General features: G+C 43.6%; 1 long non-coding RNA gene across 1 annotated transcript in view; it reads right to left on the bottom strand.

The window, feature by feature from the left end:
- LOC128340757 (uncharacterized) overlaps positions 1–4,581 on the bottom strand; it is a 40,693-nt gene extending 36,112 nt beyond the window's left edge. The window contains exon 1 of the long non-coding RNA XR_008313933.1: positions 4,494–4,581. This is a non-coding gene — a long non-coding RNA (uncharacterized LOC128340757). The remainder of the gene's footprint in view (positions 1–4,493) is intronic.
- Positions 4,582–26,639: the final 22,058 nt, after the last annotated feature.

Genomic DNA, 26,639 nt, shown 5'->3' with positions numbered 1-26,639 from the left:
TAAGCCACTAAGGCTAAACCGCATATTGTGCTCACCATGCTGAAAATGATCCTTGTGGCTGGTGAGGTAGCATTGCTAGGCAAGGCACCAGTGATCACTGTATGGTAATAAAAGAGGGAGAGGAATTCCCACTCTTACCTTTCAGTGTCAAGAAGTGATGATGGAGGTTGTGATACTACAGCCAGTACCATGTAAGTGCATAGTTGCTGACTGGGTAGCTGTCCCAATTGACATCAGCACCCAACACCCACACTAAGCACTGAGCCAGTCAGCAACTGTGATCCATAACATAGGCCTCTGCCTTTGCCACCATTACCTGGTGCTTGAAAGGTAAAGAGGGAGATTCCCTTTCCCTCTGATTGCTGTACAGTTTGATTGTCTTACAACTGTCTCACCAAGCAAACTGCTTCACTAGCAGAGGTTGCACTATGGTTTCCTGAAGGAAAGTGCTTTACTGGTTGCCACTGCTTGTGGCAATGGACAACATTATGACAGGGATGTAAATAGTTGTGTAGATTATGGCCAGAACAGCAATAGCTCAGCCACAGGGAGATTGTTATAGAGGGCATTCCCATGGCTACCATTAACATGTGCTTCATCCCTTACTAGACCTACTGCTTAAACTTAGGGCTGTATATACACACATCTACACCACATTCGGACATAATGCCAAACCATAGGTAAATGCACCAGAGATTTGAGTTTGTGGTCATCCAAACTCATGAAACCGTGTTTCGCTACCCAAACTGAATTTGCACCTTCAGTTAGTAGTGAGTTTCGCTGCTAAAACTTGGGGTTAGAAGGTGGCATTGTGTAATTGAATTCCTCCCACTACCATCAAGAGGTTGACTCAGAGCAGCCCAGAAATGTGTCACTTCTGAGGTGGCCATGTTTCTTGCTACCCACCTTCTCCTTTCTCCTCCAAACACTGCTTGGCAACAAGGATGCTGCATCCCCACAGTTCCTGCATCTAAAGGGAAAGAAACACACTGACAAATGCCCACTTCCCCCAGTGTCTTATGTGTCCCACTTGTCTATCCCAAATAAAAGGATGGAATGACAAGATGGGGACAGTGAGAGAGATCTCCAGCATTTCAGGACTGAAGTGATTTGTAAACAAACACATGAAGCTCCATTAACACAAGAAATTGAATAACTGGATTGTTTCCCCACAAAGGGCATACACTGTATATGCTAGGCCATTGCAGGAGTGATACCATGGTGCTTATAAGAAATAACAGTGTGCTGACCTCATGCACAGTGGCGTTCTCATCAAACCATCAAAGAACATATTTGTGGAAAACCCAGCTGTGGCAACCTTCCTACGGTCCAGATAATTAAAGAGACAACATGTTGCCCCACAAATCTGTGTCCATTGTACCCACTCATCAATAGTGAGACCTGTGTGCTGGGAGGCAGTGGTAGGAGGCTAGAAAGTCAGGTTTTCTGTGGTGCTTTTCGTGTGCTGCAATATGAATGACAAGGGTTCCAAGGGTCTGGATGTGCGAAGCCTGACTTATTCTGAGGAAGGGGGTAGTTGGTTTCTTGAGTGCTTGGCACCAAGAGGGATTGAGGATTGGATTTCTTGAGCAACTTGCATCACAGACCTCTATGCATGGCCTGGCATGCAGGATCTTTACTTAAAATTACCATAGCAAACGTTTTGACACTTTTTATCTGGGGAAGGAGATGAGGCGCACACGCAAGGAGCCCTTGCATTCTCAGAATACCTGATCTAACATGGCTGCACAGCAAGGCATCCTTTTAGGTGTTTCATGTGTTGTCTGGTTGGGCAGCAGGACATTACTTGCCTTGCATGCCTGAACATTGTCTGTGTTTTTAAAGTTCCCATGAACAGTACAGCTCCCTCCAACTGTATAGAGGGTGTGTGTGTATCTATCTATCTATCTATCTATCTATCTATCTATCTATCTATCTATCTATCTATCTCCATCCCTCCAGCCTTGTCCCCCTGGTTTGGAGGTATTCCAGACTGGTGCAGTACTGTGCATTCTGGCAAAGGAAAATCGACCACGAATTGGATACCCCTAACTTTAAGTTAAAATAAAGCCCTTGGTTTTTTCAGTTATTCTGTCTTATTATTTGTACCAGTTTGTAGGGGAAGGGAGTCCCAGCCTTCCACTTGGGTGAAAGCGTATGCAATCCCGGCCATATCTCATGAGCGGAACAATCCAACAGGACAAAGGGATTGGGCTCAAAAGCTTTGTGTGATGATAGAATGTGCAATAGATGCTTATGCCCTTCTCCCAAGGACCACTCTCTAATGAAATTGACTGGCCATAAAGACACACATGTGGGCTGGAGGGCTGTTGCCACCCAGCCTGGTTGCTAGTTCCATGCAAGCCACACGGAAGGGCCCTCAGTGACACCTTTCCCAGTCCCGGCGACTGCCGTGAAATAAGAGTATGAGCACTTGCTCAGTCTGGTCTCCCCATTTTTTAAATACACACACACGCACATCCCCCCCCCTTTTCTTTTGCCCCACACGGTCACCTGGCTAGCTAGGGATCACTCTAATCTACAGGTGCTCTGCCCCGGGTTGCCCTGTGGCAGCTAATTTACATACACTGCAGCACCAGTCCCAGCCTAGCTTGTTTAGCTCTGGTTGTAGGATCCATCCTGTTTTTTCCTAACTCTGCTCATCTGAAAGACCTCAGACACATTAGGCAGACCAGATTCCTTGGAAGTCTGGAAGGGCTGAGTGAAGAGAGGAAGGTACAGAGTATGGGTTCTATTATTAACCAGAGATACCAGAAGCCCCACATCACTGGGGCACCCTATAGTTGGAAGGCCTATCTCATGAGTCCAGTCCAGTGGAGAGAAGCACATGGTGCCTCTGTTTTTGCCTGGTGGACTGGCTTTCTCGTGAGAGGGCTTATCCCTGGCCAGCAAGCTTGCATGGAGGCAAGAATGTGTTGAGGTTTCCTTGAGTGCTCGGCCGAGGTCTGAGAATCCATGGATATCCTTTGTCACCAAAACCCAGAATCCTTTGCCAGGATCCTTTGCCTGCCTTCATATATGTATTTCCTTCTAGGAAGTCAGTAAGATCTGCTCCCGGAGTAACAGATAACTAATCTGGGACCTTCCTCTGCTCTGACATCTGAGGTCCTGCCCTTGGGATTCATTAGCACATTTCTAGGTGCTAACCCTAACCCTAGCCCCCACCTCAATGTATATTTACACCGCAAAATCAAAGCTACATCACAATATAAACTCCATTGCGAACAATGCAAACTGGTTATCTCCCTTGAGACACTGCCATCTGCAAGTGCCCCTCACCATCCCCCAGTATCAATAATTGTGCTTGTGTGAGACTGTATAGCTGCAGAGCTATTACAAAGTCAGATGTGCAAGTGCTGTGAGGGAAAGGTTAAAATGTCTTCTCCCTGATGAGGGTGGGCAATCAATGCCGAAAAGGCACAATCGCACTGAGAATGACCCCTCAAAGATCGTGGCCAATGGCTGCCACTTTGGTGACAGTCTGGCAATGTGATTGCCACAGTCTGGCAATGCTAGCGAGATGGAGCTTGCTGGCATAGAGCCTCGGCATACCAGGAAGAGGGAAGAGTCCCTCTACCCAGGAACCGTGATTGAACAATTGTCTGTGGAATGATTCCCGGCTTTATAGATTAACCACAGCAGGGGCGTAGCAAGGTTGGAGTGGGCCCAGAGACAAGATTTTAAAATGGGCCCCCCCCCCAAGTCCAGGGCCTCCGCACACCCCAGGCCCCCAAGGATTTAAGTCTGATATTCCAAAATAAGTATGCTGCCTGCAAATACATTTCACTGAACACACACACACACGTCACAATATATAGTGATATACATTGAGTACTATACATTTGTATTACTTTTAATGCCTAGAACACACTAGAAAGACGAATTATTAAAATGGGCCCCTCGCTGCCGATTAGCAAAGGAGACTTTCAACCATGCAGGGTGAACCTATGTTTGTTTTCCCAGAATTCTGAACAAATTCAGTCAAGTTTGATTGCAGGAGGTTTTTCACAGGAGGCTTTTAAAGCCCTTTAAGACACATCTCCTCTGGAATGGAGGTGCTGCATTCACATGTTGGCCAGATTTACCCTGAAGTCCCTGCAAGTTATTGGGGAGCAGTTCACACACAAGAAAAATAAAATAAAAGCACCACACATGCTTCACAGTTCTCACTCAGACCTTCTGGGTTGCAAAACAACTTGAACATAAGTGCATTTATAAATGAATGAATGAATAAATAAAATTAATAAAATACTGTTCCAGAAGTTTTTGCAATTTTCTGCCATGAAACAAGCCACTTATAGGACTTTTTAGATAGGTTTTTTTAAGTCAGCAAATTTTCCAAGCTGTTTCAAAATAAATATTCAGAGACTTCTCGGTCCCTCCCCCCCATATCCAAGCCCTATGGCAAGCAGATGCCTATATATGGGGGGGGGGGCGGGAAAGGTAACCACAAAAAGGAGTTCACACTCGACCTGGCAAATGCTGGTCTGGGTTAAGCAGGGCAGCAAGGGGTCTTCTGCTGCAGAGAACACTCCGGCTGCCTCCTCCTTCCTGGCTGGCTTGGGCCCTACTCGAGTTCAGGCTTCACTGCGGCCTACACGGAGGCCTCCGTGGAAGCCCCGCCCACCCGCCAATCAGCTGAGAGGCGGGAGAAAAGGAGCTCTTGGCAGCTGGGCTGCTGCTTCCATTGCGGGCCAGCAGAACAAGCAGGAGAGACGGCGAAGAGGGCAAGTGGCTGAGAGGCTATGGGGTTGGGCAGGGGGCAATGGGGAGTCACATGAGGTGCCTCTGGGGTGCCCCTCCATGCAGTGGGGCCCCCAGACAACTGTCTCCCCTTGCCCTATCATTGTTACGCGCCTGAACCACAGGTTTGTCTACCCAAGGTTCCATGCTATGTCCAAATGGTGCCCTAGAGTGTAATCTGATATACTACCTTTTAGGGACCTATTAACATGAAAGCTATTCTTCCAGAATGTGTCTAGTATTCCCCAGGTGACTGAGAAGGTACAGAGAGTAGCATACAGTACTGTAATAGGGCAGAGAGAGTAGCTACAGTTCTGTAATAGGGGCAACTTGAGCAGTGGGGTGGGGGTGAAGGCAACTGCCCCTCACCTAAGTTGTACATTTTAAAGAGTACTTCTTATGGAAATAGCATGTTTTCTGTCTGCAGAAGTTACTTTGTAAAGCAGCTGCACTCTAGAAACATAATCTGTCCTAAAATGATGAGGAACAGATCCAACTTCTTCTAAAGAGCCCTTTTCATATAGAATATGACAATGGAAAATACCAAACAAACTCCTCTTCTCCTGCAGAGGTTGGAATTGAAATCTCTTCTCACAATTACTGAACGGCAGGTGAGACATCAGTCTTTCACTCTGTAGGTCTGAGAGATCAGCATGGAACTGGCTCAAGATAACTGGGTATAGATTTCCTTTCTGCAAATTAAAATCAGAACCTCTTAAGGAGAATAAGAAAGTATGACTTGATAAAACATCAAAAAGGTACCACACATAACAGTTCTGTGGTAACTGCTCTTAACTACTATAAATGCCTGTATTTTCCCTATACCCAGATAAAATATTCTCTTAAATACCCAGGGCCTCAGCTGTTTAGGGCTCTAAACAGATAATAGGTTATAACAAGCAACTTATATTTTGCCCAGAAACATACTGGTATCCAGTGTAGCATTTTAGAATAGGAGTAATATGGTCTCTCCTAGATGACCTAGAGACCAACCTGGCTGCCTCTTTCTGTACCAACTGCAGTTTCCTGACTATACCGTACAAAGGCAACCCCACATAGAGCACACTGCAGTAGTCATGTCTGGAGGTTACCAGCATATGTACCACTATTCTGAAGTTGTTTATCTCAAGAAATGGACATAGCTGGAGTATCAGCCAAAGCTGATAGACAGCATCTCTGGCCATTGCCTCAACCTGGGACATAAGGGAGAGGTTTGGATCCAGAAGAACCCACAGACTGTGTACCTGTTCCTTCTGGGGAAGTGTGACCCCATCCGGAACAGGCAGATCAAAATCATTTCCTGAGTTCTGATGCAACACAATAAGTACCTCTATCTTATCTGGATTCAGTCTCAGTTTGTTTTCCCTCACCCAACCTGGCAGGCATTTAGGGAGATAATTCCTTCTCCTGATAATATTGACATGGAGAAATAGATTTGGGTGTCATCAGCATACTTATAATACCCTGAACCAAATACCCTGATGATCTCTCCCAGCAGTTTCATGCAGATGTTAAAAAGCATTGGAGGTAGTATGGAGCCCTGGAAGACACCATACATATTTTGAAGAGCAACAGTCCCCAAGGGACACCATCTGAAATCTGCCTGAGAGGTAGAAGTGGACTACTGCAAAGCAGGGCTTCCCACCCATAACCAACTCAGATGGTCCAGAAGGATACTATGGTCAATCGTATTGAAAGCTGCTGAAAGATCCAAATGGATCAACCGAATCACATGTGCTCTGTCAATTCCTAATTGGAGATCTTCCATCAGGCCGGCCAAGGCAGTCTCCACCAGTGTTACCTCTAACAGGAACTCCCAGAATCTCCAGCTGCAATGGCTTTTGCTTGGGGATAATGGGAGTTATAGTCAACAACATCTGGGAATCCCTGTTGGAGGGAACACTGGTCTCCACCCCATAACCTGAAAACCAGTTTGAAATGGGTCTAAATAATTAGTTTCCTCCAAGGCTGTCTGGAGCTGAGAGGCCACCACCCTCTTAATTTCCTTGCCCATGCATGGAAGGTTGGAGACAGGCCTGTAGTTGCTTAAATCTGACGGATCCAATTCAGGCTTCTTCAGAAGAGGTCTAACAATTGCCTCCTTAAGACAAGGAGGCATCCTGCCCTCTTTCAGAGAAGCATAAGACTATAAGAACAGCCCTGCTGGATCAGGCCAAAGGCCCATCTAGTCCAGTATCCTGTTTCACACAGTGGCCCACCAGATGCCCCTGGAAGCCACAGGCAGGAGTTGAGGCATGCCCTCTCTCCTGCTGTTAATATCTTTTATATAGCAGTTATAATATCTACCAGGCCACCTACAACAACCCCATTGCCAGGTAGTACAAGCCATGCCAGACAACAGTCAAGAGAACAGGTGGTAGGCCGCACTGTTCCAAGCAGCTTGTCCACATCCTTAGGAGTCACAAACTGAAACGGATAAAAACTGATTTAAATGATTTGTTTAAGTACCAGGTCTTCAGCTGCTAGGCTGGAACCCTCAAGTGGACTGTACCCTTTATTATGTGGGGGTCATACCAACAATACACTTTTTTATTTTAAGATATTTTTAAAGGAGAAAAATGGGGGAGAAGGTAGCAGGAAAGAGAAAGTAGATAAAAAGAGTAAAGAAAGATGGACATATAAGCATGTTACAGGATTGTGCCCTGGTCTTTAACTTGGCCTTTAACTGCTGCATGTACTTTTAACATTGCTAGGAAATGCAGCACTAGTTGAATTTCGGTCTCTAGGACCGCTGAAGTCACAGGGTCTGAAAGGAAAGGAAAGGAAAGGAAAGGAAAGGAAAGGAAACAAAAAAGCACAATGACCTAATGAGTAATTTAGATCATATGTACTTTTCAAGAAACATTTAGTACTATATCAACTTGTTTCTGATGTGTGCTGAGGTCCTGGTCCAGCACAGCTTAAATTTTAAAATGTTCTACACATTGAGATACCATGCTCTGGTAAACCTCCTACTTAGATTACTGCAATGCATGCAAAACAAAATTATGTGTTTTAATTGTGTGTGATGCAAATGGCCTCCCTGCATGCACAGACGTCACACAAATGCCTCTGCTCATGCATGGATACCCAAACTAGGTCCCTGCTGGCCTGCACTGATGGGGGGGGAGTGCTGACAGTGCCCAAGAAGCCGCCGCCAGCCCGCCGCCACCTAGGAGCCATCATTGCCACCACTGCATGTCAAGTGACCTTCCACCTGAGTCCTTCCCAAGGACCTGGGATGGCTGAATTGTATTATCAATGTTGCTGATAATAAATTTTATTATCAATGTTGTTGAATTTTATTATCAATGTTATTGTTGTTGCTGCTGCTGCTGTTGTTGTTATTATTATTATTATTATTATTTTCAATCCCTGTGCCTCCAGCCACATTCTTTTTGCCAACCCTTATGTTCTGCTTTTCTATCCATTTACACTGGTCTTTCCCATGCTTACACTTCACTTTAATTCTCCTCTAAAAGAGCATGATGGGTTGTTTAACCAAGTACAAGGGTTAACGCTTACTAAGGAATTATTTATTTATTTATTTTCTATATCATAACACAATTTTTAAAAACCAACGAATAAGACAACCTACAAGAACCATAAAATACTGCAATCATCACACATCGGCATGAATATTAATAAAACACATAACTTTCAAAAGCAGGGAGCAGTATATTAAAGCAGTTCAGGTCTCAGCAGTCTAAGGTTTGAAAATCTGGAGAAATAAAAATGTTTTTATGTCTCTCCTAAATAGATCAGTGGTATTGGTCTGGCATAGATACTTGGTTAAACTGCAGTGAACATGGCTCTTAATGATTTATTATGTAAAACTGATCATACTGTTATTAATCACAATCCTCCAGAATGAGTTAAAGAATGACTCACTGATGATTATGGGGACTACTCTGTACATGGCATTGAAGGACTGAGGTCATTGGTATCTACAAGCCTCAATCACCACTTCTAAAAAGTAATCTGTTCCTAAGCCATTACCAAAGCCGAAATTGTTTAGTCCCTTATCTGAAATCCAGATTTGTAAAACAGACTCTGGTGCTAGCTTGAATGGTTTGTAAAATGTGGGATAATTTCTGATATGAATACTTGATTGAATTACTTTCAAATTTCCACTTTGCAGGGGAAATGATAGAGACTGGCAGGTAGCCACCATTCTGATCGGCTATCGGGTTATATCTGAATTTATCAGTTGCTTGCCTCCTTAGTTATTTTCCAGTGTAGACAGTTATGGATTTCAAAATGTGATAAATCATAGTAATAAAAATTTAAGATAAACTCTTGCTGCTACACAAAATCACATTTACCAGTTACTTATTGCAAATAACTGGGTAGAGGAAATGATAATGTACTCATTTGCTTCTTATGGCATCTATGGTTTTATTGCTACATGTAACTACAGCTTCTAATGGCTTTCCTTACCTTTAATGAGGATTTTTATTTCTTTATCCATGTAGGGTTTGATGAGGAGCAGACCTTGGGGTAATATCTTTTTACCCAATGAGCTAGGCATATGAACATAATGCCTTTTGAATGAGATACTCTCATTTTGGGGATTGTACATTCCTGCTTCTTTTTCATCTGGGAGCAACCTTGATTGATGGATGGATGAAGGGCCGTCAAGTCGGTGTTGAATCTTAGCAAACACATAGATAGATTCTCTCCTGGATGATCTGTCTTCAACCTGGCCTTTAAGGTCTCTCAGTGGTGCATTCATTGATGTCATAATTGAGTCTATTCACCTTACTGCTGGTTGTCCTTTTCTTTTTCTATCATATTTATATACTATCTGATATGTGTATCTATAGGCGGTGTACACAACAAATATAAAACATAGTAAAAACAACACCATTTCACAGAATAAAAAAGTTAAAACAATTTCATGATATAAAAACAACTAAACATTATAAAATGAATTTCAGTTTAAAACCTGAGAAAACAGGTGTGTATTGAGGGGCTTCCTAAAAGCAATCAGAGATCAGTGGTGGCTGGTGCAATCGCCACTGGAGGAGCAGCAGGAGGCACTTTTAACTCTAAATTCGTAAGTGCTTACTTCCCATACCACAGTACCTGAATGCTCTTCCCAGCAGCGGCGCTGCGCCCAACACCCACTGCAGTGGAGGATCAGCTCTGCCACTCAGCTGGTGTAGGCAATTTGTGTGGCCAGTAAATGGCCTCCATGCATGTGTGGCCAGCTGAGTGGCAGAGTCACAGTAGGTGCTGATGGGAGGTGCACCACTGCTGGGAAGAACTTTCAGGTACTGTGGTACCACCACTGTCAGAGATGGAGACGCTCTTATTTTGAAAGGGAGCATATTCCAAAGCCCCAGGGCAACCACAGAGAAGATTCAGTCCCAAGTCTCCACCAAATGAGCAGGTAGCAACTTAACTGGAGCACTCCAGATGATCTTAATAGATAACAGGGTTCATGACAAACAAGGCACTCTCTTAAGTACCCTGGACCCAAGCCATTAAGGGATTTATAGGTAATAACCAGCATTTTGTATTTTGCTCAGAAATAGCCAGTGCAGTTTTTTAACGTTGTTCTGCGTACTTTCCTTTCACTGTCCCTGCAACTGGACTAAATTTGGTTCAAATCAAGGTCCACAAGACAGACCTCTTGCACCTCAAATGTTCACGTGTCCACCATCTTGGATCGGGGAGGATGGCATCATTACAAACAACACCATTGAGGTGTCTCTGTGTGCCACTCACTACAATGGTACCAAATTGGTTCAAATTAGACAGTCCACAAGTTAGTGCACTTCCACCTCAATAGTTCACACATCCACCATCTTGGAGCGGGGTGGATGACATCATCACCAACTACACCATTGGGGCATCCATATGTGTCTCTACACCTGTAGCAAATTTGGTTCAAATCAATTAGGTGGTTTACAAGTTAGCACACTTGCGCCTCAAATGTTCACACTTCTATCATCTTAAATTTGGGTGGATGACATCATCACAAACTACACCACTGGGGCATCCCTATCCCTATAGCTTTAGCAAATTTGGTTCAAATCGGTTAGGCAGTTCAAAAGTCAGCCCACTTGTGCCTCAAAAGTGTATGCATTGGCCATCTTGAATCAAAGTGAATTACATGATCACAAACAATGTCATTGAGGTGTCCCTGTGTGCCACTCACTACAACTGTACCTATTTTGGTTCAAATCGGTTAGACGCTCCACAAGTTAGCTCACTTGTGCCTCAAACATTCATGTGTCTGCCATCTTGTTTGTTTGTTGTATCTTGTATCTTGAATCGGGGTGGATGACATCATCACAAACTACTACACCATTGAAGTGTCCCTGTGTGTGACTCACTACAACTGTATCTAATTTGGTTCTAATCAGTTAGATGTTTGACAAGTTAGCCCACTTGCGCCTCAAATGTTCATGCATTCACCATCTTGAATTGTAGTGGATTACATCATCACAAACTATGCCATTGAAGTGTCACTATGTGTCCCTACAACGGTACCTGATTTGGTTGATATTGGTCCAGGAGTTGCGAAGTTAATGTGGCGGAACACATACGGTACACACGGACAGATGGACACACAAAATGCTAGGTGATCTCATAATCTGCTGGAAAGTAGGCTAAAAATTGGTGTTATATGGACCCTTGTTGGTGGTCCCAGAGACTAGTCTGGCTGCTGCATTCTGTACCAATCGTAATTTTCAGACTATGTAAGGCAGCCCCACAGAGTGCATTCCAGTAGTCAAGCCTGAAGGTTACCAGCATATGCACCACTGCTTTAAGGTCATTCATCTTCAGAAATAGGCTGACATGTCAGCCGAAGCTGATAAAAAACACTCCTGGCGACTGCCTTTTAGCACCTGATTACAAACTAGACATGGGGAGAATACGTCCCCCCAACTATTTTCTGAAATAGTTTTCAGAATAGTTTTCTCAGGGGGGGATAACGGTGGCGGAGGTGGGTGGGATGGAATTCTGATGACATATGGAACTACTGAATTTTCTCCAAAATTTTCATGAGAGTCTTTTCCTTAAATATAGCATCTGGCTTTTCAGAAATGACATTGTTTTCCCCAGCATGATCTTCATTCATTCAGAAGAAAATAAAGAAAACAATAGCCAGCCAACATTGAGAAGGATAGAAACAACTGTGGCTTCTAGGATTGTGGTTTGCCTTTTCTAAAGGCAAGAAAATCACTGCACAATAAGCTTATAGAATCTATTTAATTTTATAATCAAGTTTATGAACAAGTTTATGATATGTTATGATGAAGTAGTAATGAGTTAAATAAGTGCATTTTGTAAACAGGTGTACTAAATGTACTTCAGGCTTTTAACTGAAATTAATTGTATACTATTTAATGTTTTATATATTATGAGATTGTTTTTTATTTATCTTCTGAAATTGTAACTATTTTTACTGTTTTAAATTTGTTGTGCTTTAACTCTGGACACCACCTAGAGATGCACATATCAGGCAGTATAAAAATACGATAGATAGATAGATAGATAGATAGATAGATAGATAGATAGATAGATAGATAGATAGATAGATCAAGCAAGCAAGCAAGCAAGCAAGCACTGGAAGAAGAAATCCTCAGACTCACACTGAAGACCTCATCAAATTAAATCTTTTACTGAGGAGCCAAGCACCTCCACTTTTTCGTGATTAAAACATATATATCCCTCCTATTCCTGACATCAGGCATGTCCGCTTCTTATTTCAAACTATTCCATTTATCTGCTAACAATGAAACATTTAAAATAAACCAGATGTGAGGCAAAACAATAGCAACAACAAACTTGCCCAATCTATGCCCAATCTATGTAGATCATCTTCAGATATTACATTCTGAAATATAAATACACTATTAACTTTTTTAAAAGAAGATGCTCTCATTAGAAAGCTTTAAGGAGATGGGTGAGTACTAGCGATGTGCACGGAACCGTGGTGGGGCAGTTCAAAGGTGGGGGGTGTCGCTTTAAGAACGGAGGGAGGGTGCATTTACCCCTCTTGCTGCTTTCCCCCCGCCGGTGTCAGTTTTTTAAAAAGCCCATCAGGGCGGCAGCATATCTCCCTGCCACCCCATTGCCCTCGTCTTCCGGATATGACCGGAAGACCCCAAAGCACCTGTGGCCTTTGCTATATTCCAGGGCGGAGGCAGGAAACAAGGCCAATGGTATGCTTTATTGTTTGGGGAATTAAGTTTATACTTAACCATTCTGACATCTCCCAGTTTACCTTATACCCAGAGACTTGACCAGCTTTCTCTAAGATTTCAAACACAGCTGGAGTGGAGGTATTTTAAGGTCTTAAAGTGTTAACATGATATCATCTACATAAATGGCAATCTTAAAATCTTCTTTCTCCATCAGAATGCCTTGAATTCATTTTTCCTTTCTAACTTGCCAATGGTTCTATTGCCAATGCCAAAAGTAAAGGTGATAATGGGCATTCTTGTCTTGTGCCTCTGTAAAACATAATCAGATCTGAGACCATTCCATTAATAAGAAGTTGTGCAGAGGTGTTTTGATATATTACCTGAATCCATCTTAAGAAAGCCCTCCCAGTCCTATTATAGTTAATACTTCCTCTAGATAAGTTGGTTCAATTCTGTCAAATGAATTTTCTGCATCTAGGAAGATAACTGCTCCTTCTAATTTCTTCTTCTGCATTTTATCTCTTATATTCATCATTCTTTTGATATTCAATTACATTTTTCTCTTTGGAAAAAACCCCATTTCAGCACAATCTATATACTTTACTAGTATTGTGACTAATCTGGTTGCTAGTATTGCTGTACATATTTTATCATATTGATTTTAAAGTGTAATACGTCTATATAACTCAGGTAATTTAGAATATTTTCCTGGTTTGGATATAATCTTGATATTTTCCAGATTTTTGGTAAATTTTTCTGATCCTTGACTAAAAGCAGAAGGTTGCCAATTCGAATCCCCACTGGTACTATATTGGGCAGCAGCAATATAGGAACATGCTGAAAGGCATCATCCCATACTGCATGGGAGGAGGAAATGGCAACCCCCTCCTACCAAAAGAAAACTACAGGACTTTGTGGCCGCCAGGAGTTGAAATCGACTTGACGGCACACTTTACCTTTATGGTTGTGCGAATATTCATCAAATGTTTTATAAAATTCTACCGATGGGCCTTCTGGGCCTGGAGCCTTGTTATTTTTCAGGGTTTTTTAAAAAGTGTTTCTTTCCATTTCTGAATTGTAATGGTGCTTTCTATATTCTTCACTTCCTCTTGTGAGATCTTATATATCCCTAATATCTCAATAAAGGATTTAACCAAAACCTTAGTTGGATGAAATATCTCTTTAGAGTTTGAAGCCATTTCCCCTCCATTATTATACAAAACAATATGCATTTGCCTTCATATTTTATTACAGGTATTAGTTTTTGTTCTTGTTGTTGTTCTGTAGCAGTCATTCTAGCCAAAACTTTACCGAGCTTATTGCCCTGCTAAAACAAGGTATGTCGAGCAAAATTATAAGCATTCTTTAATGCTTATGTTAGCAGCACTTCCAACTCTGCCCTTAACACATTTAGAGCCAGGTCTCAAGATTGGTGAGACCCGGTTTGGGGTGGTGAGTGGGGAGGGAGCCCTGGGCGGCCAGATCGGCCGCCCACACGATTGCCAGCTCCATGACGGAGCCAGCAGGGGCTGGGGGGATGGGGGGGGGTGAGCGCGCAGGGTATGCTGGCAAGACCCTGGGAGGCAGCATTTCGCCTCCCCTCCATGGGTCCCCTCATGAGTAGGCATGGCGCAAAGCCACACCGCAGCTACTTACGATCTAGAAAACCAGGTTTGCGGAGCACTCGCTCCGCACACCTGGTTTTAGGGCAGGGGTTCCTGAGCGAGTTACCCGCTCTAGAACCACCAGGCTCGCAGCCGAGCCCGGTGGTTCTTGCGATCTGCAAAAATCGGGTTGGCTCCCCTAGCCCAATTTTTGCAGATCGTGAGAATAGCCCCTTAATTTAACCCATTCCTTTGATCTTTGCTTTTTAAATGTTTCATTTCACATTTGTTTATTTGTTCAATTCATTTCTTCTTCCTTTGATCTTTCTATTTAAATCTTTTATTTTTTTCAATAAAATTCCTCTTAAGCTTTAAAAGCATCCCTTATATTTCCAGACTTTACTCCACTTGGCAGTTTAGCCTTAAGAATTCTGCTATTAGTATATTGATTTATTCCACAGTCTCCTAATCTTGTAATAGTTTAGTATCTAATCTCCATTGCCATCCCTTACCTTCATCATATAATTTCCAAATACAGGATATTGGAGCATTGTCTGCATATGCCATTGTTCCTATTTTTACTTCTTCTATATTCTTTAATATACCTGGTCTTACTAGGAAAAAATCAATTTGAGAATAAGATTTGTTTGGGTTGGAGTCGAATGTTTAATCCCTTTCATTACTATGAAAGTATCCCCAAACATCTACTAAACTATTTTTTCTCCATCCCTTTAAAATATGTCTTCGGTAGAATTCCGGTTGTAACATTTCCATTTCACCTATCTAGATCCTTACTTTGTATATCACTAAAATCCCCTCCAAAAATGATATGCCCTATTGCCATTTCTTCATTCATAACCATCACCTCCTTGTAAAATGTTGATTGGGCACCATCTGGAGCATAAATATTTATCAGTGTTATTTCCTATGTTTCTATTGTTCCTGTTAGAATCAAATAACTTCCATCTTATTTTTTTGAGAAGAAACCTTTCATTATGTATTATCGTGCCTACTCCCCACTTTTTAAACATATTGTGTGATGTATAAGTATCGACCAACTTTAACACACTCAAGTAATTCTCCTCACCTCTTTTAATATGTTTTTCCTGAAGCATTAAGAAATCTACTTTCCCCCTTTGTAACACTCTTGCAGTTTTCTTTCTCTTTATCACCAAGTTTAAACCTTTAACATTAAGAGATAGACGCTAAAAAGCATTTTGTCAATTTATTAAAGAAAAAATAGCTTTCTGTTTAAATCCCTTTCTTCTTTTACTATGATCAAATGATCTCTCTTTGTACTATCTATCCTAGTATTCCCCTCTTGATTACTGGCTGCCTACTTGATTTACCAGTGGTGAGTAAAGTTGTTTAGCTTCCTGTACTGTTTTCACTTTGATCCATTAAGACTTCACAAAGACATTTAATAGAAATGTGACCCCAGAGTATCTAATTTTTGCTTCTCTTAATTTTTCTGTCAAAAATCCAAACTCTCTCCTTTTGATCATCCATCAAGCCGACCAAAGCAGTCTCCACCCCATAGCCCGCCCAAAAACCAGTTTGAAATGGGTCTAGATAATCAGTTTCCTCCAAGACTGCCTGGAGCTGAGAGGCCATCACGCTCTCAATTACCTTGTCCAGCCATGGGTGGTTGGAAACAGGCCTATAATTGCTCAACTATGAGAGATCTAATGCAGGCTTCTTTAGAAGAGGTCTGATTATTGCCTCCTTAAGACAAGGAGGCATCCTGCCCTCCCTCAGAGAAGCATTTATGATTTCCACCAGGCTGCTGGTGGAAATCATAAATTTCCACAACCGCTTTGCTGGATCGAACAAGCCAAGGGTCAAGAGGACAAGTAGTCAAGGGTCAAGAGGACAAGTGGTAGGCCTTACTGCTCCAAGCAGCTTGTCCATATTGCTTGAGCATAGATCTTGAGATGTGCTCCTGAGATGTGCTCTATGTCGCAATCTGTCAGAGTTGAGTCAAGTCTTTCTCCACTTGTGCTCCAGTCGCCTACCTTGCTGCTTCAGCCCCCATAGATCTTTTGTATACCAAGGGGCCAATTTTGAAGCAGGTCAGAGGGGATGCTTGGGAGCAATCGTGTCCACTGCCCTAGTGAGCAAGTTGCTCCAATTCTCAACCATGGCATCTACAGGATCTTTACTTGTTCATGAACTGCTGAACTCCAGTGGCTCTGCCTCGGTCAAAGTAAATGGAGGAACAGAAGCATTGGATGGTTTGGCCAGGTTCTGGTCCCTCCTTTATTTATTTATCTACTATTATAGATAATAATAATTGATAAATCTATTATTTATCTGCCTTTCATTAAAACAACCCCAAGGTGGTTCACACAGAAAAATTAAAACAAGACTATAAAAATACACAATTCAAATATCAAGCTAAAATATAAAAGCATAGCTATGACTAAAAAGATTTAAAATACAAGAATAAAATAACCATACAAAATACAAAGACGCAGCAGTAGAGACAATCATTTAATTGTGGTGGCATTATGAACCCAACCACCCATTGAGATCGTCAGGAGAGGTCTGTCTGCATTTGCCACCGGCTTGTCTGGTGGCTACTCAGGGATAGGCTTTCTCCGTTGCTGCCCCGAGGATTTGGAATGTGCTCCATAGTGAAACAAAAGCCTCCCCATCTCTGAAATTTTTAAAAAGTCTTTAAAACACATCTGTTCACCCAGGCTTTTAACTGATACTGTTTTGATTGTTTTTAATGTTGTTTTAGAATATTGTTTAAAATTTTTTTAAATTGTTGTGTTTTAAATTTCTTGTTTTTGTTTTTAACTAATGTTTTAATGTTTTTATCTTGTTGTAAACTGCCCAGAGACATAAGTTTTGGGTGGTATAAAAATATGTTAAATAAATGAATAATATAAAAGCTTGGGTAAAAAGCCAAGATTTAAATACTTATTAAAAACTGTGATGGAGACAGAGGAGTGAATAGCTACTGGGAGAGCATTCCAAAGTCTGGGAGCAGCAACAGAGAAGTCCTTGTCATGTATGCATGACAGCCGAGCCTCCCTCATTGTTGGCACCCGGAGCAGAGCCCCCTCAGAAGACCTTGTCATGCGGGAAGCAACCCTTGGGAGCAGATGGTTCCTTAGGTATCCAGGGCCCAAACCGTTAAGGGCTTTAAAGGTCAAAACCAGCACCTTGAATTGGACCCAGAAACAAACTGGTAGCCAGTGCAGCTCTTTCAAAATGGGTGTCATGTGATCCCAGTGGGCAGCTCCAGATAAAAGCTGCCGCATTTTGCACTAGTTGCAGTTTCTGAATATTCTTCAAGGGCAGCTCCCACATAGAGTGTGTTACAGTAAGCTAGCCATGACGTGACTAAGGCATGGGTAACTGGCCAGATCTGCCTACTTGAAAAGGGATGCAGCTTGCGCAATAGCTGAAGCCGCGCAAAGGCATCCCTGGCCACCGCCTCCACCTGAGCTTCCAAAAGCAGAGCCGGGTCCAGCAATACCCCCAAGCTGCATACTTGCTCCTTCAAGGGGAGTGCAACCCCATCCAGAACCAGTAGAATCTCCTCATCCCGATTGGCTCTCCTACTGACCAACATTACCTCTGTCTTGTCCGGATTTAGTCTCAGTTTGTTAGCCCACATCCAACCCATCACGGTCTCCAGCCCCCGATTCAGGACATCTACTGCCCCCCGAGGATCAGGTGACAAGGAGAGATAGAGCTGAGTGTCATCCGCATATTGCTGACAGCTCAGTCCAAGTCCCTGGATGACTTCTCCCAGCGGTTTCATGAGGATGTTCAACAGCATGGGGAAAAACCCAGACTCTGAGGGACCCCATAGGCCAATGGCAATGGAGCTGAGCAGTAGTCTCCCACTACCACCTTCTGGACCCTTCCCCCAAGAAAGGACCGGAGCCACGCCAAAGCAGTACCTCTGATTCTCATATTTGAGAGATGGTCCATAAAGATACCATGGTTGATGGTATTGAATGCCGCTGAGAGATCCAGCAGAACCAACAGAGACACACTCTCCCTGTCTAGTTCCTGGCATAGGTCATCCATTAGAGTGACCAAGGCAGTTTCATTCCCATATCTGGGGTGGAAGCCAGATCGAAAAGGGTCCAGATAATCTGTATAATCCCTCTGCAGCTGGGATGCCACCACACGCTCTGTCACCTTGCCCAAAAAGGGAAGTTTAGAGACCGGTCTATAGTTGTCCGGGTTGGAGGGATCAAGGGAGGGCTTTTTTAAAATAATGGTCTTACCATCGCCTCCTTGAGGTACGATGGCATCCTGCTCTCCCTTAATGAAGCATTAATCATCACCTCCAACCATCTGCCTGTACCCTCCCTGGCAGCTTTTATTAGCCATAAAGGGCAAGGGTCAAGAGCACACAATGTCACCCACACACTGCCCAAGATCTTGTCCACATCCTCAGGCTTCACCAACTGAGAATAATCCAACACAATAAGACCAGATGTTAGCTGAGACACATCTGCCGGAACTGCCAAAACTCTGGAGTCCAAATCAGCATGGATGTGAGTGACTTTATCTGCAAAGTGACATACAAATTGATCACAACAGGCTGTAGATAATTCCTCCCCCATTACCTGGGGGGATGTGTGCAGCAATGTCTTTGCTACATGAAACAGCTCCTCTGGTCTGCACTGAGTAGATGCAATGGAGGTGGAGAAAAGGCATTTCTTTTGCCACCCCACCACCCCACCACAGAGTAGTCCCTAAAATGGACTCTAGCCCGTGTTCAGTTGGATTCGTCATTCGTCTTCCTCCAGCATCGTTCCAGCTGTCGTCCGAGTTTCATTGCCCTAAGCTCCAAGAAAAACCAAGGAGCAGAACAGGCTCCACCAAGCCAGAGAGGGCATTTAGGAGCAACAGCCCGAGTTCTCTCTCCATCCCAGAGATTCACCAGGGCCTCGACAGAGTCACCAGCTCTGGACATTGGAAACTCGCCGAGGGCTGTCTGGAAACCAAGCGGATCCATAAGCCTCCAGGGATTATGAGAAGGGCTTAGAATACCATTCTAATCAAACAGTGGACCACCTAATCAGCTCTTGTAAAAAGATCGCACAGACTGACTACAAACAAAGGCATGACATGGTAGCAGGGATGATATACTGGAACATCTGCAAAAAATATAAGCAACCTGTAGCCAAAAACTGGTGGGACCATAAAATTGAAAAAGTTGTAGAAAATGATGATCCAAAAATATTATGGGACTTCCAACTATAAACAAACAGCTGCCACACAATACACCAGATATAACTGTAGTGGAGAAGAAAGAAAAACAAGTTAAAATAATCGACATAGCAATACCAGGGGATAGCAGAATAGAAGAAAAAGAAATAGAAAAAATCACAAAATACAAAGATCTACAAATTGAAATTGAAAGGCTGTGGCGGAAGAAGACCAAAATAATTCCAGTGGTAATTGGCACCCTAGGTGCAATCCCAAAAGACCTTGAAGAGCACCTCAACACCATAGGGGCCACAGAAATCACCATCAGCCAATTACAAAAAGCAACTTTACTGGGAACAGCCTATATTCTGCAACGATATCTATAATAATAACAGCAACGACACTGATAATAAAATTCAGCCATCCCAGGTCCTTGGGAAGGACTCGATGTCTGGATAAAACAAACCAGTCAATAACACTTGTCTGACTGTGTAAACAACAACAACAATAATAATGAGGACCTCTGTTCATTATGTTAACCTCTTCCAGATTAACTGTGTTCCACTGACCAGTAATCTGAATGAACAAGAAACTAAGGGGCATCCAGTTCTGGCCCACATGAATGAAGCCACACTCAATGGTTGGAAGTTTACATATGATCCTCTCCTGGCACCATTTTACAACTGCTGGACAGAGCTTACTGTACATCAAGGCTATATGATGTGGGGTATCCGCATTGGTATTCCACCCAAGGTGCGATCTGAAGTTCTGGAATAGTTCCACATAGGACATCTTGGAGTAGTAAAAAGGAAAGCCTTGGCAAAACACACTGTATGGCCTGCACATGTTCAGGAAATAGAACAGTTAGCCAGGCAATGTGTGCACATTGACTTTGCAGGACCATTCTTGAGGATGATCTTGGTTGTTGTGGATGCCAATTCAAAATGGCCAGAGGTCTTTTGCAAGAAATCTACTACCACATCTCAGGCAATTGAAGTTCTTTGGGGCTTGTTTTTATGGGCAGAACTGCCAGAACTAGTAGTTAGTGACAATGGGCCAGAGTTTGTTTCAGAAGAGTTTACATGTTTCATGCACCACAATGGCATATGGCACATCACCTCAGCACCATACCATCCAGCCACCAACGGACTGGTGGAAAGGCTTGTGCAAACCTTGAAACGGGTCCTGGAAGCAATAGATAGTGAATGTGGAACCTTACAACAAAACCTCACACATTTTTAATTGGCATATCACAGTGCTGTCCATGCCACCACTAGTCACCTGGCAAAGCTGTTCATGAGCAGAAACTTGCACTCACATTTGGGCTTGTTGAAACCTGATTTGTACACATGTCAGGAATCAACAACTGAGTCTAGCAGCTGCAAAAGGGTGTGGTGTGTCTCATCAGTTGCAAATGGGCCAGGCTGTGATGGAATGTGTGGCTACAAGGGCTCCAACAAATGGTGTCCAATGGTTATCCATAGCCAAACAGGTCCCTTGTCATATACTGTTCAGGTCTCTCCAGGTATGACTTGGTGCCACCATATCGATCAACATGGAGAACACATGGTTGCTTCTGAAGCCTTGCAGCCAGATAGCTACACTGAACTTGCTGGCTCTAGGTTTGTGTGCTGAAGGGGGTCGGCTCTATCCAGACTAGAGACACAAGCCACCTGAGAGACTTGACTTTTGACTGGACACCCTCCTGATGGTAGTAGCAGCCAGCGAGGACGCCAGTGGAGGGGCAGCTAGTGGCACCTTTAAGAGTAAAAGAATGGGTGCTTACCTCCGCTCTCGCTGCACCTGAACACTGCTCGGAGAAGCAGCATGCTGCCCAGCACCCCCTGTGGCTGAGGATCGCCTCTGCCACTCACCTGGCTTCCACAGAGCCAAGCCCTCGCCCACAGCCAGGTGAGTGGCGGAGGCGATCCCGCACCGCTGGGGTTGCTGGTTGGCACGCTACTTCTCCAAGCAGCATTCAGGTGTGGCGAGAGCAGAGGTAAGCACCTGGTTTTTTTAGTCTTAAAGGTGCCTCTCGCCGCCCCTCCACCAGCCCCCTCACCGGCCACTACTGCCTGATGGTTCATAACTATAGGCACTCTTGAGGGGAAGAATAGTTGTTAGATATGTTTGTTTAATGAATCTGCACTTAGATTTCACTCTACTGGAATACGTTTAATCTACTAAGCTGTTATATCTTCTATCTTTACTTAGTGTGTTTGTTGCTCAATAAAAATGCTTTTTTATGAGCTCTGTGTCTGCCTTGAATTGTTCTGTGAGAATACTATACATGATCTCACAGTTGCTTAAGATCCCATGGCAGAGGTGAGATTCCAACAGAGGACTTCCTGATCTGTAGCTCACTCTCTTAGCCAATATGCTACACCACTTATTGAAAAATTGGCAATGGCAGAGAAACTTCCTCCAAAGACCCCTGCAATTCACAAATGCAGATAAGGCTTATTGTTGAGGATTCAATTTCAATTCACAGTGGTGACAGTGAAGCCTAACAGTCTGCTCAGAATCTTGAGTGAACCGAGTGTGTCTTGTAGAACATGCCCTATTTTTTGTGCTTTTAAGTGTTTCCCTCCCTGGCTATTGTGGTGTGGTGTAGTGGTTAGAGTGCTGGATTAGGATCAGAAAGACTTGAGTTCAAATCCACATTCTGCCATGAAACTCACTGGGTGATTCTGGGCCAGTCATGGATTTCTCAGCCTAACTTACCTCACAGGGTTCTTGTGAGGATAAACATAACCATCAATACCACTCTGGGCTCCTTGGAGGAAGAGTGGGATATAAATGTAACAATGATAATATTAGAAGCTTCAAGAAGGATTTGCATTAGGACAACAACCCAGGGGGAAGTGCTAGTCTACCCCCCTTCACACACCATGTTCCCAATTAAAATCACACACACACACACACACACACACACACACACCAGAAAGCTGCTCTTCAAGAAAGCAAAATAAAAGGCAAAAGTTGAAAGTTCCAATCACAGAATCAAAGGTGCTTTAATTGTGGCCTCCAAGGTCCAGGGGGCCTCCAAAGGTCTGGAGTGGCCTCCTGCTGCAGCTGCCATAAGCCCTCCCCCCTTGCCGCCATGAGGCCAAACCGCTGATCTTTCAAAGTATTATAGCCGCTGGAGAGCCTCACAGTTCTCAAGGGCCGCTGGGCCGGACAGTCAGTCTCAGTGGCCGCTCCCGTTCTGCCCGCCACTGCCACCATGGGGGGAGGCCTGCTCAGCTCAGCCCTCAAACCCCTCCCCACTCCCCGGCTGCATGCATGGCGGCTAGAATACTTTGAAAGACTGGCGGTTCGGCCTCGTGGTGGTGGGAGGGCTTGCAGTGGTGGAGGTCGGCTTGCGGTAGTGGGGGTGGGGGCTCGCAGTAGTGGTGGGTCCTCATAGGGGGGCCATCCAGGCACGCAAATTGCCTAGGTGCACCACTGCACAGAATCCCCACGACATGTCTACTTTGACCCACATTTAGGGCTCCTCCATGCATGACACTCCATCTACAGTGATATGCATTGCTGTTTTCTCAAGGAACATTTAGACCAAGCATCGTATGCAAGAAAGCACAGCCATTTCCCCCACCTACCAATTTGTTCTGAGATGCAGTCTTTTTGTCACTTTGGTTTGAAATAGTGATGCACTTTCAGTAACGTGCTGATCCTGCGTAATGTTCTCACTCAGTAGGGTGACTCTCTATTGATTATTTATTCTTGGAAGGACCTTGTCATAGCCCTGCAGGCCACTGTCTCTTGAAGAATGGGTGTATAAAGACTATGACACCTATGCAATGCTTCACAAAAGAACATAGTCCCTGCGGATAAATTGCCATTTGAATTGTGGAGCAGATAATGGCTTTACAACCTGTGATGGTAGATGTTTTCATAAAATGTACGCTATACTTTTATTAACGTTGCTTTTCACCGAAAGCCACAGGTCAGATTCTCAACCTCACACTAAGGGAAAGCAGTTGTAAAGCAGGTGAATTTATCGCTTCGGGGATTTTCAGGTATTGTATTACCAGAATAGTGATTCATGCAGTGTAGACAACGTGCTCTCAGCCAATGGTATACAAGACATATCCAGAAAGAAAAATTAAAAAGAGAAAGAATTATAAAGGGAGTCTGCTCCCTGCATACATTTAAAGCATGTTGACGATTAGGCTTCAAATGAAGGCTTTGATATGCTTGCCGGCTTATGATTTCCTGTCTCAAAAGAAGGATCATTTTAAAATCTTAGTCCTTTTAAATTTGTATTCCGCACATTTTCAGCAGACTTCCTGCCTCTGGAGAAGGCTGAATGCCCCTGTCTTTTCAGCATGCCATCCTACCTTGCCACATTGGAGCAGAAGCTTCTCCTTGCCCCATCTCAAGTTACAGGTGGGCCTGGAGGGGTATGGGGTGCTTGGTTAGTTGCTTTCTCTTCTTTTTTAGAATTTTTGAGGATCTTTGCCTTTAAAAGAGATCCTTGGTTTTCCTAGACAAAGAAAGCCCATCTTTCCGCATGCCAATGTATCCACTCACTGGTGAGATTATTTGAAGGAAGATAAAACTCAATTTAAATATTTGATAAATGTTATGTATAAGTGCAAAACACTTACATTAAAACTAATAGGCATCTCCATCATCCCATGCAGCTGATGTCCCTTTTATTCAACAGATCTTTCCTTGGATTTCAGAGAGCTTAGTCCAGATCTTGTCCAGATAGCTGGCACAGGGAACAGCAAGAGTGAATGGAAGCAATTCTTAACAAATGGTATTTTATCAAATTTGCTCATTGCTGGCTGAACACAGCTGGAAACTCTCACAGGTTATACAGCACTGAACAGTGTACAGGAATTGCCACACTGCAGAGAGATTACAAGTGAACACAGCTGTGAAATCCTGGAAAAATCCATCTGTGGCCTTCTAACATGTAGCTCACAAGTGCCAACCTTATCTAGCCAATAACACAGCACAACAGAATGAGGAACCATCAAAATGCATGTGACCACATCTTAGGGCTACTTCTCATACAGTATATCTGCATCATAGACTGAGGCTGCAAGACTATATACACTTTCTAGGGAGGAAGTGTCCTTGGAACTGGTGGGACTTACTCCTGGTAAGCATACATAGGATTACACTGTAAAACTGATTTCATAGTAGGGATACTGGGAACTGTTGTTATGTAGCAGCAGGGATAATCACAGAGCTCCTACACCCTCACCAATCTACAGTTCCAAGGATTCTTTGGAGGGAAGCCATGAGTTAAACTGGGGCAACATTGATTACGTGCCTTACGTGTCATACTAACTGATTGTAGTACAGATATGTCTTTGAATGCTGCTTGAAACTGCCTCTGATTGGCACCTGTTCCATATGGGGCAGGGAATGGTCTCCTGAAGAACAGCCCTGCTGGATCAGGCCATGGCCCATCTAGTCCAGCATCCTGTTTCACACAGTGGTCCACCATATGCCACTGGGAGCCTACAGGCAGGAGTTGAGGGCATGCCCTCTCTCCTGCTGTTACTCCCTTGCAATTGGTATTCAGAGGCATCCTGCCTCTGAGGTGGCCTATAGCCCTCCAACTAGTAGCCATTGATAGACCTCTCCTCCATGAAGTTATCCAAACCCCTCTTAAAGCCATCCAGGTTGTTGGCTGTCACCACATCTTGTGGCAGAGAATTCCACAAGTGGACTATGTGTTGTGTGAAAAAGTACTTCCATTTTTTGGTCCTAGATTTCCTGGCAATCAATTTCATGGGAAGACCCCTGGTTCTAGTGTTATGTGAGAGGGAGAAGAATTTCTCTCTATCCACTTTCTCCACATCATGCATGCTTTTACAGACCTCTGCCTCCCCACAGTCATCTTTTTTCTAAACTAAAAAGCCCCAGGTTTAATCCTCCTGTCTTGGCTCATCCTTGGCAAATGATCCCTAATCCTCATTGCTCTTGGACCTTGGTGGATTCCTTCTCTTAACCCCTTTGTGGGTTCATTCTGGCAGCAATTTGATTCTACTACTACTATGAATATTACTACTATGAATATTTGGTTGAACTCTTCAACCAAAGTTCTCAAAGCGGTTTACACAGAAAAATAAATACATAAATAAGATGGCCCCTTGTCCCCAAAGGGCTCACAATCTAAGAAGAAACAGAAGGCAGATACCAGCAACAGCCACGAGAGCGATGCTGTGCTGGGGCTGGATAGGGCCAGTTGCTCTCCCGCTGCTAAATATCAGAGAATCACCCGTTTAAAAGGTGTCTCTTTGCTCAGTTAGCAGGGATTCTCCCTTCTAAGGATTAATTACTGCATAGGTACTCTTCTTTAGGGCTCAACTAGATGGTGTGTCTGAATTTTCTTTCCCCCTTGTGGCCCAGTCCCACTCAAGAACCTCTCTTCCTTCCTTCACCTTTGGCATTCTGCTGTGAGCTGGCTACATATTGACTGGCTTTTCCTTCAGGATGTCTGGGTCCCTAATCCTTTTAGGAGAGAAAAGATAGAGGCTTATTCAGCATGCGATTTCCCCTGCTGCCCCAGCTGTGTTCTTGGTGAGATCTGCGATGTCACAGAAGGCTAACTGCTCTGTCCTAGCCCATCTGACATTTCAAAGGCACCTGAATCTTGTTAAGATTCTTTTAAAGATCAATATTATTTGACTTCCAACATGTAAGTTTGTGTCCACACTGTCACTAAACATTGTTGGAAGTGGTAGAGGCATGGGGACAACCCACAAAATAGGTGTGGATCTGCAAGATTTGTACAAAATGGCTCATCACACAGTACAACAGCTGCGATGTCGAGGCCAAGGGAAAGAAGGATCCAGATTAAGTTATTCATGACTAGGTCCCATTGACATTAATGGGACTTGTTAGTCATGTCTTATTTCAATGGTCATGAATGGTGCTTAGTCATGAATGGTGCTTAATC

Source organism: Hemicordylus capensis, chromosome 1, assembly GCF_027244095.1.
Source record: "Hemicordylus capensis ecotype Gifberg chromosome 1, rHemCap1.1.pri, whole genome shotgun sequence".
NCBI classification, from domain to species: domain Eukaryota; kingdom Metazoa; phylum Chordata; class Lepidosauria; order Squamata; family Cordylidae; genus Hemicordylus; species Hemicordylus capensis.
This window is presented reverse-complemented; position numbering and strand designations above follow the sequence as displayed.